The sequence below is a fragment of the Bos indicus genome, chromosome 14 (genome assembly GCF_029378745.1).
Source record: "Bos indicus isolate NIAB-ARS_2022 breed Sahiwal x Tharparkar chromosome 14, NIAB-ARS_B.indTharparkar_mat_pri_1.0, whole genome shotgun sequence".
Classification (NCBI taxonomy): domain Eukaryota; kingdom Metazoa; phylum Chordata; class Mammalia; order Artiodactyla; family Bovidae; genus Bos; species Bos indicus.
This window is the reverse complement of record NC_091773.1, coordinates 63,214,702-63,234,339: the sequence shown is the minus strand read 5'-3', so window position 1 is coordinate 63,234,339 and position 19,638 is coordinate 63,214,702. Positions and strand designations below refer to the sequence as shown.

The 19,638-nt window shown below is 42.9% G+C and overlaps 2 long non-coding RNA genes across 2 annotated transcripts in view; one reads left to right on the top strand and one right to left on the bottom strand.

Annotated features, from left to right (window-relative positions):
* The first annotated feature begins 2,785 nt into the window (after window positions 1-2,785).
* Window positions 2,786-19,241, top strand: LOC139187010 (uncharacterized). The gene is made up of 4 exons (XR_011570709.1): window positions 2,786-3,092; window positions 13,028-13,103; window positions 13,512-13,613; window positions 18,851-19,241. It is a non-coding gene; the product is annotated as an uncharacterized lncRNA (long non-coding RNA).
* LOC139187009 (uncharacterized) overlaps window positions 10,910-19,638 on the bottom strand; it is a 35,890-nt gene continuing 27,161 nt past the window's right edge. Inside the window, exons 3-4 of the long non-coding RNA XR_011570708.1 lie at window positions 17,344-17,623; window positions 10,910-16,551 (exon numbers count right to left, since the gene is read on the bottom strand). This is a non-coding gene — a long non-coding RNA (uncharacterized lncRNA). The remainder of the gene's footprint in view (window positions 16,552-17,343; window positions 17,624-19,638) is intronic.

Below are 19,638 nucleotides of genomic sequence, written 5' to 3'. Positions count from 1 at the left end.
TTCTAGTTCTATGAAAAATGGCATTGGTATTTTTGATAGAGTTTGCATTGAATCTGTAGATTGCCTTGGGTAGTATGATCATTTTAAAGATATTAATTCTTCCAGTGCATGAATATGGTATGTCTTTCCAATCATGTTGTCTTCTTTCATCAACGTCCAGGTCTTTAACCTACTTACTTAGATATATTCCTAGCTATTCTGTTCTTTTTGATGTGATTATAAGTGGCCCTGTATTCTTAATTTCTCTTTCTGACAGTTTGCTGTTAGTGTATGGAAGTGCAACAGATTTCTGTATATTAATTTTGTGTCCTGCAACTTTATTGAATTCATTGATGAATTCTAGTATTTATTTATTTATTTATTTTGGTGGTGTCTTTAGGGTTTTCTGTGTATAGTATCACGTCATCTGTAAACAGTGACCCGTTTCACTTCTCTGTTTCCAATGTGGATTCTTTTTATTTCTTTTTCTCATTGACAGTATTACAAGTGGCTAGGACTTCCAATTCTATGTTGAATAAAAGTGGTGACAGTGCATCCTTGTCTTCTTCCTGATCTTAGAAAAAATGCTTTCAGCTTTTCACTGTTAAGTATAATGCTGGCCATGGGCTTGTCATATTTGGCCTTTACTGTGTTGTAGTATATTCCCTCTATACCCACTGTGTTGAACATTTTTCCCAGCAGGCACATGAAAAGATGCTTAGTATCATTAATCATCAGGGAAACACAATCAAAACCACAGTGAAGTATCACCCCCACTCCTGTCACAATGGCTAGGATCCAAAAGACAACAAGTAACAAGTCAGTGAGAATGTGGAGAAAAGGGAACTCTTGTGCACTACTGGTGGGAATGCAAATCGATGCAGTCACTATGGAAAACTGTTTGAAGACTCCTCAAAAAATTAAAATAGAATGGCTGCATGATCCAGCAGCTCCATCCAAAGAAAATGAAAGCACAAATTTGAAAAGATATAAGCAGCCCTATGTTCACTGCAGCATTATTTACAGCAGCCAAGATAGGAGAGCAACCTAAGAAGACGTGGTGTTACATTGCTCAGTCGTGTCTGATTCTTTGTGACCCCAGGGACTGTAGCCTGCCAGGCTCTCCTGTCCATGGGGATTCTCCAGGCCAGAATACTGGAGTGGGTTGCCATGCCCTTCTCCAGGGGGTCTTCCAAACCTAGGGATCGAACCCGGGTCCCCCGAGTTGCAGGCAGATTCTTTACCATCTGAGCCACCAAGGATGCTCACAATAGAGTATTACTCAGCCATAAAAAATAATGAAATCTTGGAACAACATGGATGAACCCAGAGAGTATTATGTTAAGTGAAATAATTTAGACAAATACTGTATGATTTCACTTATATGTAGAATCTAACAAAGCAAAACAATGGACAAACATAATAAAACAGAAACAGTTATAGATACAGAGAAAAAACACCTGGTTGCCAGAAGAGAGGAAGGTAGAAAGAGAGAGAAGAAAAAAAAAAAAAAAACAGATTAGTGGGTGAGATTAAGAGGTAAAAATTTCCAGTTGCAAAATAAATGAGTCATGGGAATGATATGTACAGTGTGGGGTATGTAGTCAGTAACAATGTAATATCTTTGTATGGTGACAGACTGTAACTAGAATTATTACATGATCCTTTTGAAATGTACAGAAGTATCAAATCACTATGTCCTGTGCCAGGAACTAACATAATGTCATACTTCAACAACAACAAAAAAACAAACTCATAGAAAAAGAAATCAGATTTGAGATTTTGAGAGGCAGGGCACGGGGGGAGGGAAAATTGGATGAAAGTGGTCAAGAGGCAGAAACTTCCAGTTATAAGATAAATAAGTACTAGGGATATAATGTACATGATAAATATAATTAATAGTGCTGTATGTTATCTATAAAAGTTGTTAAGAGTAAATTTTAAGAGTTCTCGCCATAAGAACATTTTTTTCTATTTTTTAAGTTTTGTATCAATATGAGATGATGGATGTTCACTAAACATACAGTGGTCGTCATTTCATGATGTATGTAATTCAAATCATTACACTATGCACCTTAAAGTTATAGAGTGCTGTTTGTCAATTATATCTCAATAAAAGTAGAAGTAAAATAAAAAGAAATGCCGGCGAGCTGGTGCTCTCTCTCTCTCGCTCTACTGTGTGAGGACACAGTGAAAAGGCAGCCATCTGCAAGCCAGGAAGACAGGTCTCATCAGGAACTAAACAGGCTAACACCTTGGTCATAGATTTCCCAGCATCCAGAACTGAGAAAACAAATTCATTTTGTTTTATGCTATTTTGTTATGGCAGTCACAAAACAAACTAAACAAACCTCAATAAACTTAAAAGGAGAGAAATCATACAAAGTATGGCCTCTGACTACAATGAAATGATATTAGAAATCATTAGCAGGGAAAAATTGGGAAACTCAGAAATATGTGGAGATTAAACAGAATACTCCTAAATAACCAATGGGTCAAAGGAGAAATCAAAAGAAATCAGAAAATCCTTTGGGATGGATCCAAATGAACACACAATGTATTGAAATGTACAGAATTCAGTTAAAGTCCTCCTTAAAGGGAGATGTAGAGTGATGAATGCTTATATTAAGAAAGGAGAAAGATCTCAAGTCAGTAACCTGAACTTCCGTAATAAGACACTGGAACAAGAAGAACAAGCCTAAGCAAGTAGAAGGAAGGAAATAATAAAGACTAGAGTCTAAATTCAATGAAATAGAGACAAGGAAGATCATACAGAAAAAATCAATGAAACCAAAAGCTGGTACTGAAAGACCAACAAAAATAGACAAATACTGGACTTCCCTGATGGTCCAGTGGTTAAGAATCTGCCTCCCAATGCAGGGGACACAGGTTTGATCCCTGGTCTGGGAAGATCCCACCTGTCTCGGGGCAATTAACCTCGTGTGTCACAACTACTAAAGCTCACATGCCTAGCGTCTGGGCTCAGCAATGAGAAGCCACTGCGAGAGAAGCCCTCACACCACAACTAGAGGAAGCCTGTTGCAACTAGAGGAAGCTTGCTGCAACTAGAGAAAGCCTGCGAGCAGCAACAAAGACCCAGTGCAGCCAAAAACGTAAGTTAAAAAATAATTAATTAACTTTAAGAAACAGACAAATGTTTAGTAGATTGACCAAAAGTCATGTCTAAACAGACTTCACTGAGGAGAGAGCCCGCAAACCATCCATCCTATAAAACGGCCAAAAAGGTCGAGGCTTTAAGCCTGGGCGGTAAGGACAAGGCAGAGGCAACACTAGAAACCAAATAGGCTGAGCCAGCCTGGGGCTTCTGATGCTGCCAAATGGACGCTCGCATTCCAACCTCTATTTGAAAGACAGTAGGAAAGCTAAAGAAGAGAACTGTACTATGTCTTAAAATAAGAAACCCTTGAGTGAGTCAATCATTGCCTCCTACTTTGTCTCCCTGCATGAATCAAAAAGGGTCCTATTCTGACTCACTCGAAGTAGAGATTACTCCAAGCGTTAGACTTGTTTTCTCTGGTTTCGGAAGAACAATCCACAGCTGTAATAGATGTGGCAGGAGAGAAGTGAAATCTTGCTTCTATAAATGGTCATGGTGACTCTTTCAGAATTATAATCCTGGATAGGAAGACAGATGGGAGGTGGAAGAGCCAGGGCATGCACTGCATTAGAGAATATGGTCCAGGTCTTGGAATCAGGATCCCCAGACCATGCCCTGTGTCTCTTGTAGCATTGTAGAAGTGCTGAGTGTGTGGCAGAACCTGAGGTGATCCTGTTCTAGGTGATTTTAGAGAGACTGCTTGATTCTCTCAGGGAAAGATGAGTTTAAGAACACAATTAAAATCTTAGGATACCACTCTTTTTTTCTTTTCTTTTTTTAATATTTATTTATTTGGTTGCACCGGGTCTTGGTTGCAGAAGGCAGAATCTTTGATCTTCACTAGAGCATGCAGGATCTTTCATTGTGCCATGTGGGATGTAGTTCCCTAAATGGGGATTGAACCTGGGTCCCCTGGATTCAGAACTTGGCGTCTTAGCCACTGGACCACCAGGGAAGTCCACACTGTTCTCTTTCTTGAGCAAACAGCTTATGGCAGTCCCATGTGGGGGCATGAAAATTCACACATCTAGATTTTGCCCTCTTTAAGATTTTCTCACAGGATTCCAGCAACAGACTTGCCTTCACAACACTAGTTGAGCTTGCTCTTCTCCTTGATACAAATTTCATTCAGCTAATGGGATAGTAGAACCTGAAGGTAGAGAGGTGTTTTTGGTTGTAGTTAAATTAACTGAAGTAAAAGGAAGGAGCCTTGAAATCACAATAATAACAGGTAATATTTATTGAGCACTTGTAGCCAAGCAGTGTTCAAAGTACTTCACATGGATTAACTCTTTTAATCTGAAAAATTTCGTGATGCCAGTACTATTACTGACTCCATTTTACAGGTAAGAAAATTGAGGCAGTTGGGTAATCTGCCCAAGGTCACGAGAGACGGAGCTCCATTAAGTCTGCATTCTTATCCAGCCTCTTCAGGGAGTTAGCTTTAAGATTTGGATCTACCGAGTGCTGTTATTTATTATTTATTTATTTATTCAGCCTTTTTCAAATTCCTACACAATTCCTCCAGCTGTAATCCTCTTCAGGAATTTGAGTGATAAACAAATTCAGGGTCATAATATGTTAGAAAATCAAAACTGGGAGAGACCTTTGAAAATACATAATCGAAGCCTCTATCATACAGTTGAGGAGACTGAGGTCCAGAGTTTCACACAGCATTAATGATAAAAGAATTATTTAGTTACAGCACAATCACATAGTTCTAGTTTCAGTGGAGACCACTAAACAACAAATCTACTTTTTAGATTCTTCTAAACTAATTCTGGATCTTCTTGGGAAAACATAGAGCCTGCCCAAGAAGTCTAGACCTGCCCACTCATTAGAATCACCCGAAACACTTTTTACACATACTTAAGCTTGGGCTCCTTGAATCAGAACACCTGGGGCAGAGTTTGGACAATTGTGTGTTTCTATAATTACCCCAGGTGAACACCATGCATAGTAAAAGAAGAAAATCATTTATTTAGTCAACATTTGATGGGTTCTTGGTGATGGTGGAGTTGTTTTTCATTCCATAGGGGGTTCTTCCTACAGTCGTCTGGGCATCTTAGGCAAAGACAGTGTGGCCGTTCTTTCCTGAGTTCTTTCTGTGAGTCAAGAATCACTTTCAGGACTTCCTTGGTGGTCCAGTGGTTAAGAATCTACCTGCCAATGCAGAGGACACAGGTTCAATCCCTTGTCCAGGAAGATCCCACATGCTGTGGAGGCAACTAAGCTTATGCATCAGAACTACTAAAGCCTGCATGCCTAGAGCCCATGCTCTGCAACAAGAGGAGCCACTGCAATGTGAGGCCTGCGCAGCACAACTAGAGAAAGCCTGTGTGTAGCAACGAAGACCAAGCACATCCAAAAACAAACAAATAAAAAGTGAATCACTTTATAGCATGTAACTATGCTATGAAATGGGCTTCCCCGGTGGCTCAGATGGTAAAGAATCCTCCTGCAATGTGGGAGACCTGAGTCTGATCCCTGGGTTGGAAAGATCCCCTGAAGGAGGGCATGGCAACCCACTCCAGTATTCTTGCCTGCAGAATCCCCATGGACAGGAGAGGCTGGGGGGCTACAGACCCTGGGATTGCAAAGAGTCAGACAGGACTGAGCGACTAAGCACAGCCTAGCACGTGCTATGAAATTCCCAATATTCCATAAGCCTGGTGTTAAGTTTAAGGAGATGAGTGTGCTGGAGAAAACACAAGCTTTTTGAAGTAGGTTGGTGTGTATTTGTCTAATCTAGAAAAGCATCATCTGATGCCTTTATGTCTGATAGGTGTCCACGCACAAGCCAACCTTGGCCTTTCCCTCCCTTGGCATGCAAATGCCTGTGGGTCCCAGACCAACTCTCTAGCCTCAAGCTAAAATCAGGCTAAAATCTAAAAATATTTAGTTATTAAAAAAAAAGAGGCGGATGGGGAAAGAAAAAAGTAAAGTGTGGGTCAAATAAATGGCAGATTGTCTTCCCACAGAAATAATCAGCTTGTCTGTCCAGAGAGCAAGTCCTAAGGTCCAGAAGCAGAGGAGTGAAGTGGGAGATGACAGAATGCCAAAGCCGGAACCTGCCCCTCAACCACCCCCACTCCCATCCCCCACACGTCAGTCCTCCTGCACTAAATAAACAAACATCCATTTGAATTACTTCTTTCTATTCTGCCCAGTAATAAAGACCATCTCTATACCAACTCAATGCATGTGAGTTTGAGCAAACTCCAGGAGATGGGGAAGGACTGGCATGCTGCAGTCGTGGGGTCACAGAGTCGCACACAACTTAGTGACTGAAAACAAATAGTGTTTTGTGGCGAGAGTTGTGTAAAACCGCATTTTGTTAGTTTGAATAAGTCAATTTGAATAACTCGATTTTTGTTTTAAAGGCTGAGATCAAACAGAGGTGAAGGAAAGAGGTGGGGTGGGGGTTAAATGGTCCATTTGAGATGTTTGCCTTGGGTGATACGAGAGGCAAAAGAAGGAAAGCAGGAGATGAACCACGGGAGGTGCAGGGCTCCGCCAGCCCCTGTAGCACCTTACAGCAGAGAGTGGCACCGGGTTAACACCAGTGAAGACTCAATGAAGAGTGTTGGAATCCAATGCTGTTTTCTAAGATAGAAAGAGCCAGAAGATGTGAATTAATGAAAGCTCTTTGATGAGCAGTGACTAAAGCATCAGGGTCCAAAGAAACAATTGCAATTGGAAAATGTAGCCGAAATTGTTTCCTAAACTGGTAAATAAAAGCAAAGCGTGTGCTAAGAACGTAAATAGCTGTACCTGTAATTAGCTTGTATTGATGAGAGAGGGTATTAATGATCACAGTAAAAGAAGGCTGAGCATTGAACAACTGATGCTTTTGAACCGTGCTGTTGCAGAAGATTATTTAGAATTCCTTGGACAGCAAGGAGATCAAACCGGTCTACCCTAAAGGAAATCAACCCTGAATATTCATTGGAAGGATTGATGCTGAAGCTGAAGCTCCACTGTTTTGGCCACCTGATGTGAAGAGCCAACCTGGGAAAGACCCTGATGCTGGGAAAAAGAAGAGGGGCAGCAGAGGATGAGATGGTTAGATAGCATCACCGACTCAACAGATATGAATTTAAGCAAACTCCGGGAGATAGTGAGGGACAGGGGAGCCTGGTGTGCTGCAGTCCGTGGGGTCGCAAAGAGTCAGACATGACTTAGCGACCGAACAACAGCAGCATTATGTTATTGATCTTGCTTGGATTCTTGAAGAGAATGCTTCTGGATTCTGAAATCAGGGTGAATTTTTAAGAATTGCCCTCTTTTTTTGCACATTTCACAGCATGCTGGAAGACTAAGCTACAATCCTGCCAGTCCCCAATCCCCAACCTTCCTCCTTCCTTTTAAGTTTTGGCTTCTGTGCTAATGACAAAGGGAGCCCCTAGAAGGAGCTTGTTCAGGCCAAGCTCCTTGGGTGCCCAGCATGGGCTGCAGTCGGAAGCAGGGGGTTCACCTCCACTAGAGACAGAAAGTCTCAAATGGGAGACTCTGCCTTTTTCCTAAGATGGAAAGCCCTGGAGATAAGGCTGATCTCAAGAGAGATAGGGATGCCACTGACCAAGGTTTCTTAACTTCTCTTTATTTTTGGTTTGCATATTCACCAACAAAAATCCTCATTGTTACGAAGCAATCTGAAACTTTTTGTATGCATTTAAGCAGAGTGAATTTGCTTCCTCTAATCCCCAGGAAGAAGGAGGAGAATCAATATTTATTAAATGCTTAATGTAAGCCAAGTCCTTCACAAACACCCTCATTTTAAATCCTGTAACTACCCAATGAGTCAGCTTTATTTGTTGCCTTTTATACTTATCCAAAACTAAAGCTCAGAGAGGGGAGGTAACTTTTCTAAGGTCATACAGTAAACCCACAGTGGAGCCGGGTTTCAAGCCTAAGTATCCCAGGCTCCAGGATCCTCACTCCTGTTCTCAATGCTAGGCAGCCTTCCTCCTGCCCTTTTCTCTTGGCCCATCATTATCCTTCTCTAATTCTACCTCCAGTTCTGAAGGATGGTTTTACCGACAGCATCTTCCCCCACACTCTTCTTATTCCTAAAGACAGGGCAGGTGCCTCTGACTCCCGCAAGGACATTGCTAAGAGTGTGGGAATTTCTGAACAATTTCTTGTGACATTGTATAACCAAAAGAATCAAAAATAGACTCTCTTCTGATATTTCCACCTTGCATTTTTCTAGCTATTCTTATGCTCCTTGATGTTAGGATGATACTTCTTTTCCATCTTAGTACAAACAGGTTAAAAGCCTGGGCTCTGGAATAAGAGAAAGCTAAGGTAAAATGCTCTGGGTGGCTTTGTGTAAGTGATTTCAGGGTGTAAAATGAGGGTGTGTGTGCGTTAATCACTCAGTCGTGTCCAACTCTTTGCGACCCCATGGACATAGCCCGCCAGACTCCTCTGACAATTTTCCAGGCAAGAATACTGGAGTGGGTTGCCATGCCCACCTCCAAGGGATCTTCCCAAACCAGGGATCGAACTTAGGTCTCCTGAATTGCAGGTGGAGTCTGTACTGTCTGAGCCACCAGATAATCACCCATTTTTGTGAACAGTATGTGAAATAATGCAAAGAGCTTAGAGAAGTGACTGGCACATAAAAGGTGCCTCTGCAATATTTCTCCTCATTCTCACTTCTCTCCTCCTTCTTCTCTTTATTATTGTAACTATTTCCCCTAGAAATTGGAGGCACAGCAGGTGGCATAATTGTATGTCCAGTCTGCCAGGAATCCACAGCCTGGGCCTGGCAGGTCTTGGCGATCAGCAGGCTCTCAGGGAAGCTAAGCAGGGGTCAGCAGAGGCAAGCCCTTTTGGGTTTGCCCTTTTTTCCCTATCTCCAGAGATCTCACTGGTGACAGGAGTAAGAATTGAGGGTGGAGATTGGAGGGACGGAAGAAGCAGAGCAGACGGGGCTACAGCATTTGGAGCATATGTAAAATACAACAGTATGAGCACAATGAAAATAATGTGGGCTTTGAATCTAACTAAATGTGCTTGAGTTTGCCTCCACTGCTTATGAACTCTTTGTCTTTAGGCACGTTAGTTTGCCTCTCTCAATCTCAGTCTCTTCATCGTAATGTTTACTGAGCTGCTACCTTATGCCAGGCACTTTGTTGAACATATAAATATATGTATGTATTTTGTATACTATATGAGAGGGTATTCACATGTACTCTGTAAGGTGTTATTAGCATCCCAGTCTGTTTTACTCTTGTGATTCTTATCTTCCTGTTTAGCTAATATCTATGAAGCCACGTATAGGGCTTCCCTGGTGGCTCAGCAGTAAAGAATCCGCCTGCAATGCAGGAGACTTGGGTTTGATCCCTGGGTGGGGAAGATCCTCTGGAGAAGGAAATGGCAACCCACTCTAGTATTCTTGCTTGGAAAATCCCCTGGACAGAGGAGCCTGGCAGACTACGGTCCATCCATGGGGTCGCAAAAGAGTTGGACACTGGCTTGCGACTAAACAAATGAAGCCACATACTCTGCTGGGAACAGTGATATGCTAAGTGAAGAATGGGACTTGTATTCTGGCAGTAATTTGAGGTATGCGGGGGTGGGGGGTGGTGGTCAGCAAGCCCAGCACATATTGTGTCTTCAGTAAATGTCAGTTCCCTGCTCCTGTGCCCTAATTCATCCCATTGTGCTCCACAGAGTTCAACTATTCCATTGAATCACACTAAATGAACATTTTTAGGACAAAAACTGGTTCAAAAGCAGCAGTTGCATGTGATCCAGCAGAACCCAGAAGAGAGGCAGCCTGCCTGGGTTATGGAAGGAGCAGCAACCTCCCAGTGGAGGCTCGAGTGGGCTTGTTTCCCTTGACTTCTCAGGAAGGCAATTCCATTCCTTACCTTGTTAAACCCCGTTCTAAAAGCAAGCATTAAAACAGACTGTGGAATGCTCACTGAGGTAGAAAACCAGCGCCCAACAGCAGTACCCCTCACCGGGAGTCAGTGGCTGGAAACAAGAGACAGCAGAGGAGGCTGGCAAGGAGGCTGCCCCGGACAGACTGATGGCGGCCACCAGCCTTTCCGTCTCCCCTCCCACCGCCGGGCAGGGGCATGCTGCCGGGCTCTCTCCTTTCCTGAAGTCAATCCAACCAAGACACAAGCCCCCAAGAGAAAATACTCCCAGTTGGAACTGAGAAAATACTCCCAGTTGGAACTCAGGCAAAGCACGACCATCAAGGGGGACACCCAGAAAAATTGTACCCTGCCCAAAGTAATGATCCCTTTGCAAAGATTGGGTGGCTCAAGGAATTCGACCCCATTAACATCTGAACGCCTCTGAACAATCATTTGACTATCTCATTTTATTACTAAGGGCTCTCGAGCTCAGTTGGTAAAGAATCCACCTGCAATGCAGGAGACACCGGTTCGATTCCTGGGTCGGGAAGATCCCCTGGAGAAGGAATAGGCTACTCACTCCAGTATTCTGGCCTGGAGAATCCCATGGACTGTACAGTCTGTGGGGTTGCAAAGAGTCGGACGCGACTGAGCGACTTTCACTTCACTTTCCCTCGAGGACAATCACTTACCGTTATCGATGCCTTACTCTTGGTGATTAGGATGATGATATCCAGTGTAAATGGCTTCCCTGGTGGCTCAGTCGGTAAAGAGTCTGCCTGCAATGTGGGGGATCTGGGTTCGATCCCTGGGTTGGGAAGAGCCCCTGGAAAAGGGAATAGCAACCCACTCCAGTGTTCTTGCCTGGAGAATTCCATGGACAGAGGAGCCTGGTGGGGTACAGTCCATGGGGTCACCAAGAGTCGGACATGACTGAGTGACTAACTTTATCCAGTATAATTAAAATCTTCACTAATTTCAGTTGTGTACAAGGAACAGCCTTTTTTTATTTCCCTCCTTTTTTTTTCTCTTTCCCTTTAGGCTTCTTTGCTCTGAATTAACTCTGGTTCCTGAAGTGTGGAAAAAGTAAACAAGGTTTTGTTTGGATTCTACCCTTAGTTTCTCTGGACTGAAACACACAAAAGTGCCAGAAGTGTCCTGTGATATGATAAGAGTTTCACAAAAATGTTATAGAACAACAAAAAAAATTCCAGAGGTTTTACAATTAAAAAGATAGGGGTGCAGGTAAACTGTTCAGCTTATTTCCAATTGCTGAGTATTTTCATAAAAGCTAAACAAAAAATTCATGCTAAATGAAATCAACACAAATTCATGTTAACTTTAGCCAAATGAGTATCCAGGTCATTGAAAACAGAATCCCAAATGGTAGATTAAATATTTCACATGCTCATATCAAATTCTGTTATAAGAACTTAATCAGTATAAAATTTCTGAAAGATGAGATAAAACAAATATTAAGGACTTAAAAACTCACAAGAACACAAACAAAACACACAAAGAAACGAAATCATCTAAATGAGTGACCTTAGTCTGTCTTTGTGGCCCTCAGTGATCCACTTAAAGGAGTTCAGTTAGTAAGGTGACTTACCTGTGTGAACTGTGCTAATTGTTCCGAGTGTACAGGTGTCCCTCACGGGACAACGTCAACCTGTGTCTGGAGAAGCTGCCAGCCAAGCAGTCAGATGTGGGCTCCAGGCCTGGATTATGGAAAAAAGAACATCTCCCTAGCCTGTTCCGAGCTCTGTTTTGGTTTGGTGTGTGTGTCTTGGGGAGAGGGGGCTGTTGTTTGTTTTTTCCTTTGGTTTATTTATTTTTGGCTGTACTGCATGGCTTGTGGGATATTAGTTCCCCAACCAGGGCGTGAACCCATTCCCTTGGCAGTGTAAATGAAGAATCCTAACCACTGCACCAGCAGGGAATTCCAAAAGTCATAATTTTATTTTTTGTGTGGCCATGTCATAGAATCTCAGTTTCCCCAACCAGGCACTAAACCCAGACCAAGGCAGTGAAAGCCCAGAGTCCTAACCACTAGCCACCAGAGAACTCCTGAACCCTGTTTTGAGGCTAAAACAGGGCAAAACTTATGAAATGGTTTGAAGATCTAGGACAGAAAATAACTTGATACAAAAATGCCAACAGTTAAGTGGTTAGATTATGAGTGATTATTGTATTTCTTTCTCTCAACAGACTATTGAAATGAATTTCATTACTTTCGTAGTACAAATAGGAAATTAGAAAAAATATAATGCTACATAAGGTAACTTAAAAAAAATCTTATGTTAGTCGGCCCACTTATGGGGAGTTTTATAATAGTTAATGGGCTTCTCTTGTTGGCTCAGCTGATAAAGAATCTGCCTGCAATGCAGGAGACCTGGGTTCGATCCCTGGGTTGGGAAGATCCCCTGGAGGAGGGAAAGGCTACCCACTCCAGTATTTTGGCCTGGAGAATTCCTGGACTATACAATCCATGGTGTTGCAAAGAGTCAGACATGACTGAGCGACTTTCACTTTTACTTTCATAATGGTTAGTTCTATTTCCATTTGATTATAGAAGCTTGTATAATGCATGGTAGACCCATAAATGTACTCCAAAAATCTACAAAACCTATATTCTATCAGCCATTATAAGAAAATAAACTTTTCCCCTTTTCTAAACCTCTTTTATTAACAAAACCCTTGAATATTCTCTCCAGTACACTCTTAACAAATACCAAAAATATACAGAGGTAAATAGCATGCAAATGAACCTTGAAAACATACATTTCTCCCTTAATTATAAAAAGTAATATAAGGAATTCCTTAGTGGTCTAGTGGCTAGGATTTGGTGTTTACATTGCTGGGGTCCAGGTTCAATCCCTGATTGGAGAACTAAGATCTGCAAGGTACATGGCAAAGCTGGAAAAAAAGAAAAGAAAAGAAAAGTAATATAAGCCCTTGTAAATGCTGGAAACTATAAAATAGAACCTAAAACAATATTTACCCCCAAACCTACCAATTGTAATCAACCTTTGTCCATATTTCTGTGTAATAGGCGGGAAGCCACCACTGCTGGGGGTTCCTTTCGGAAGACTTGGGCGCCTGCATCTGAGTGGCAAGCATGTACTACGGTGAGCAGTGTTTGTCACCATACTGCTTATGACCCTTACAATGGAAGTGATTTACTTGAACACCACATAAATTAAGGAAATCTGAGTGAGAAAACAAAGAGAGGTGTTTTTTTTTTTTCTAAGAGAGTTGTTTCTCTGCAAACTAGATTGAAGGCTTCGGAAAGATGCCATGAGACAAGATTTTTTAAATAAAAGGGTTCTGCGCTCAGGAGGCCTTGCAAGGGTCTGCCCTGAGTGGCGCTGTCCTGGGTGTTGCGTCCCACCTTCTAGGACCAGGCTGGGCAGGGTGGGCACAAGGGGCAGACACAGCCACGTGGCTCATTACAGGCTGGCTGCTTCCGTCCACTAAATGAGGATCCGGAAATGAACACTGCGTGACTGACTTTGTGTTCTCTCCCTTTGAGACAGGACCACTGGACTGGAAAGCACCAGAGCTAAAGGACTGGAGACTCTCAAGGAGACCTTGTGAGTTCCGCACAATGTGAGGCTCTCCTCCATCTGGGTCCTCAGGTCAGTGACTCATGGGATAAATTGGCTATAGCTTTAACTAAGCTCCAGCTCAAGTTTCCCTCTGTTGTCCCAAGGAAAGAACCTTGCTTTTCCTTCTGGCTTCCGTGATTTGGAATGTGCCCCAGGATATTTAGGGATCAGTCAAATTCAGCCAAAACTGTGTTGGTTAAGATTCCCATCTAGATGCCCTATTTAAGAAGGTCGCAGAGCAGGAAACACTCCTGGATGGAGTCCCAGCTCGGTCCCATGGCTGGAGAGGCCTCTGTCTGTCCCGGGTCCCTGCATAGGGAGCTTCCCAGAAACTTTTGGGCAAGATGAATGGCCCAGGCAGAGACCACCTCATTTACCATCCCCCTCACCACCGGCATCACTGCCCTGACGGTCCAGAGGGCTCTTGCAGCGGGCTATGTTGTCCTTGCCTGTCTGGACTCGTCCCAGTACTGCTGTGGGGACCCAGTCCTCATCCCACTGGATGCCCTTTGGTGGGACAATCAATCAAGGTGTGGGGTAGGGGGCAGGGGGCCATTTGACCAGAGCGAGGCCAGTGAGATGCCTTCTCCTGGGATCTGAATTTTGAGCTAGGGGCAGAAACTGGTGGGACAGCATCCGAGGGAGACCATCCCCTCATTCCTGCTGACTGCGAACCTGAGAGCAGCCCCAGTTCCTGTCCCTCCTGAGCCTGGAGATTCAGATTTCTCTTTGATTCTGTCAGCTACCCATAGGTTCCACTGAGATCTGTTTGTGTTAGAGTAGCCAGAGCTAAATACTTCTGACTGTAACCGAAGAATCCTGAGGGACACAACTCACAGTGATGTGTGTGTGTCTGTATGTGTGCAAACACATGTGTGTGTTCTGCCCTGGAAGCACAGCCTGGGTCTGCATTTTCAGCGCTGACCATGCAACACACATATATTCAGTCTATCACATATATTTCTTTCACTAATATCTAGGCCATTGAGTTAGTATACAAAACAAAAAAGGGAATAAAATTCAATACTTTGTTTCAAGGCTATGGCATGTATGTGCTTACACTTAGCCAGGAGAAAAACCCCACCAATATATTACACCACATCTCGTGGACACCTATTGGATTATGAGCCAAGTCCTTCCACATCGGTGGGGTGGTGGTTGGTGGTGAGGGATTGGGTGGGGAGTATGGCTGTTTCTCCTGCATGCCCCTGCTAAGTCGCCTCAGTCGTGTCCGACTCTGTGTGACCCTATAGACGGCAGCCCACCAGGCTCCCCCGTCCCTGGGATTCTCCAGGCAAGAACACTGGAGTGGGTTGCCATTTCCTTCTCCAATGCATGAAAGTGAAAAGTGAAAGTGAAGTTGCTCAGTCATGCCCAACTCTTAGCGATCCCATGGACTGCAGCCCACCAGGCTCCTCCGTCCATGGGAGTTTCCAGGCAAGAGTACTGGAGTGGGGTGCCATTGCATGCCCCTACCCACCAGCAAACAACAGATTGTTCCACAGGGTCAATGCTGATGTAATCTAGGCCAATCATATTTTTCTCCATGGCACTCAGAATGGGGATGGGGTGAGAGGGGAGGGCAGGGCTGGAGAGAGGAAGGGAGAAAGACAGAGAGAAAGGTGGAAAAAGTCAGTTTCCTCCAGGTGCTAAACCATGAAAGCTTGAGTGGGGTGGGAAGCTGCCTTCTGCCCACCAGGGGACAAGTAGCCAAACCATGTAGTCTGTTAAGGAAGAATGAAGGGACTGCCAGAGAGAAACCAGAGAGGCAGCCACCCACCCAGCTGCTGGTTACAGCTCTCTTTTGGTACCCAGCTGTGCGCCTTCTTGGGATTCTGTGAGACCCTTGGGTCCTGATAATGTATTCCTACGTGTATAACCAGCTCAGGTGGATTTCTGTGCTTGCAACTCAGTATCCAACCAATACAAGCATAAATTCCACGTGCTGTGGAAATCCAGCCTACAGAATGACCTTCTCAAGGAGTGAGGAGAGGTTCCAAGGCCCCTGCAGACAGGAGGGACTTCATTCCTCTTCCTTTAGAACCACATTGTTCACCATTCTTTAAGCACCGAGATGCTTGTCTCGGGTCTGTTCAGTTCTGTTCAGTTCAGTTCATTTCAGTTGCTCAGTCATGTCCGCCTCTCTGCAACACCACCGACAGTAGCACACCAGACCTCCCTGTCCATCACCAACTACCAGAGTTTACCCAAACTCATGGCCATTGAGTCGGTGATGCCATCCAACCATCTCATCCTCTGTTGTCCCCTTCTCCTCCCACCCTCAATCTTTCCCAGCATCAGGGTCTTTTCAAATGAGTCAGTTCTTCGCATCAGGTGGCCAAAGTATTGAAGTTTCAGCTTCAGCATCAGTCCTTCCAATGAATATTCAGGACTGATTTCCTGTAGGATGGACTGGTTGAATCTCCTTGCAGTCCAAGGGTCTCTCAAGAGTCTTCTCCAACACCACAGTTCAAAAGCATCAATTCTTTGGCGCTCAGGTTTCTTTGTAGTCCAGCTCTCACATCTGTACATGACTACTGGAAAAACCATAGCTTTGACTAGATGGATCTTTTTTGGTAAATAATGTCTCTGTTTCTTAATATGCTGTCTAGGTTGGTCATAACTTTTCTTCCAAGGAGCAAGTGTCTTTTAATTTCATGGCTGCAGTCATCATCTGCAGTGATTTTGGAGCCCCCCAAAATAAAGTCTGTCACTGTTTCCACTGTTTCTCTATCTATTTACCATGAAGTGATGGGACTGGATGTCATGATCTTCGTTTTCTGAATCTTGAGTTTTAAGCCAGTTTTTTCATTCTCCTCTTTCACTTTCATCAAGAGGCTCTTTAGTTCCTCTTCACTTTCGGCCATAAGGGTGGTGTCATCTGCATATCTGAGGTTATTGGTATTTCTCCCGGCAATCTTGATTTCAGCTTATGGTTCATCCAGCCCAGCGTTTCTCATGATGTACTCTGCATATAAGTTAAATAAGCAGGGTGACAATATACAGCCTTGACATACTCTTTTTCCTATTTGGAACCAGTCTGTTGTTCCGTGTCCAGTTCTAACTGTTGCTTCCTGACCTGCATACAGATTTCTCAAGAGTCTGTATCTCCATTGAGTCTTCTAAGGGAGATTAGTTGAAGTCTATTTCATAACAGGAAACAACTATATACAAATATAGGTGCCCATTTTTATACTTAGGATAACTACTCCCAAGAGACTCACAGAATTAGATATTCTAATATTGGCACATGACACTTTGGTAGACACATCGTACTGCAGTTCAACAGCTTCCATCAGCGTGTTCCATGAACAGAAAACATGTTACTATCATACAGGAAGATGTGAAGCAAGCCTGACATTGTCCTGTCCCTCACACGAGCACCATCAGAGGTCACATTTTATGAGTTTTACTGGTGTAGACTTAACACTGGACAAAGTCTTTTCCTGTCAGAGTTGCCATGTCTGGGCTCCCCTGGTGGTCCAGTGGTTAAGACTCTGTGCTTCCAAAGCAGGTGACCAAGGTTCCATCTCTGGTTGAGGAACTATGATCCTGCATGCCATGTTATAAGGCCAAAGAAAAAAAAGAAAAAAAAACAACCAAACAAACCAAACCAAAGACCCCTCTGTTGCCATGTCTAAAAATTCTAGGGTCCCATCTAAGATCTCACTAATGTCATGGTAGAGCTAATTGAGAGGCATTGTTTAGACCTGTGCTCTTGTCCCTAGGACACACCTTTAGTGATTTTAGAGTGACTTACCTGATTTGAAAATTTGGGGAGGTTAACTAAACATGTTATTTCAGCTTCTTGATGTCTTTCATCCCCTTGAACAGTACTGTGGGCAGCACTGGCTTTCTTTGCTCTTCCACGGGGCATTTTGCAGGCCTGCGACCAGGTGGGGACCAGAACTCAACTCAGGGTGCAGGCCCAATTTCATTCTTCCACTAAGTCACAACCTCGTGTGTACCTCTCTCAGTAGGAGGGATGACATTCGGCCTCCATCTTTAATCTTTATTTTGTGTTTCATCTTGTTTAGAACCTAGGTGAAAAAAAGGAGTGTAATTTAATGGGGATCTCTTTGAGACCTCAACAAACAGTTCCTCCAATTTTCCCAGTGCTATCTTATACATGCTGAGTTCCAGTGTTTCCTAGCTGCTAGTAAGGGAAGATATAGTTTGCTATGTTCTAGAGATGCTTTTATAAAACCATCATCTGTAAAAGGTTTAAAAGTCCTGACATCAAATTCATAATAGTATTTTGCAGCAACTTCACTGACTTTATTCACATGTAAAAACAAATTCTTTGACCTGTTCATCTTCTTTTTCAGTTTGATAGCATTATCATCCTTTATCATCTCATTTATCCTAGCTCTTATTATGTTTATTTATGACAATTATTAACGTTTTTCAGAGAGTGTCATTCTTTTTTTTCTTCCAGTTTTACTGAGATATAATTGTCATATAACACTAAGTTTCAGGTGTACAGCATAATGATTTGATTCACATACCTCATGAAATGATTATCACAAGAAGTTTAGTGAACGTCCATCATCTCATATAGATACAACATTAAAGAAATAGAAGAATATTCCTGTGATGAGAACTCAAGATTTACTCTCAATTATTTTTACATGTAATATATAGCAGTGTTAGAGGAGGGCATGGAAACCCACTCCAGTGTTCTTGCCTGGAGAATCCCATGGAAGAGGAGCCTGGTGGGCTACAGTCCATAGAGTCGCAGAGTTGGACAGGACTGAAGTGATTTAGCATGCATGCAGCAGTGTTAATTGCATTTGTCATGTACATTATACCCCCAGTACTTATTTATCCTATAACTGGAAATGTGTACCTTTGGATTGCCTTCATCAATTCCCTCTCCTCCAACCCCACATCTGGTACCCCAAATCTGATCTCTTTTTCTATGAGTTTGTTGAAGTATAATTGACCTGTATTTTGTTAGTTTCTGGCACAGGACAGTGATTGAATTTTTCTATACTTTTCAAAATGATGACCATGATAAGTCTAGTTGTCACCTGTCATCATTCAAAGATAGCATATAATTATTGACTATATAATCCACAGTGTACATTTCATACCCATGGCTAATTTATTTTGCAACTGGGGGGTTGCATGCCTTAATCTTTCTCACCTAATTCTTCCCCTCCAACACCTTCCCACATCTCTTCTCTCTAGCAATCATCTCTTTGTTCTCACAGTCATGAAAGTGAAAGTCGCTCATTTGTGTCCAACTCTGTGCAACCCCATAGACTATATAGAATTCTCCAGGCCAGAATACTGGAGCCGGAAGCCTTTCCCTGCTCCAGGGGATCTTCGCAACCTAAGGATCGAACCCAGGTCTCCCACATTGCAGGCGGATTCTTCACCAGCTGAGCCACCAGGAAAGACCAAGAATACTGGAGTGGGTAAGCCATCCCTTTTCCAGGGTCTTCCAGACCCAGGAATCAAACTGGGGTATCCTGCATTGCAGGAGGATTCTTTACCAGCTGAGCTTCCAGGGAAACTCTCTCACAGATATAGTCATTATTATTATTATTATTGCCGTGGGATCTTAGTTCCCCAACCTGGGATTGAACTGGTGCCCCCTGAATTGGAAGCATGGAGTTTTACACATTGCACAGCCAGGGAAGTCTCAATCTTTCTTTACATAATAGACAATATTTTTTATTTCCATAGAGAAATAGACTCAATACTTTTCTGAAAATCAGTGGTCTTCTCAGTCTAAAATTTCCCCCAACTTACGATAAAGGCATAGGAGCAAAACAATATTAGAAAAATAGTGGAAGAATGATTAGAAATGACAGCTGACACTCAGCCCAGGATTGCCGAGATGCAGAACATGAGTAAACAGGAGGCAACGATCTTTGCTTAAAGCCATTAATGCATGTGGGCCCAGGGCTGCCAGGTCATCTGATTTTCAAAAAGAAGCTGAAATAAGATTTTTACATTAAATTTCACCAAAAAAAAAAAAAATACTACCTCAATTTTAAAAAGAATCACTGAGCATATCCACAAAATACATTTTTTGGCAGAATCC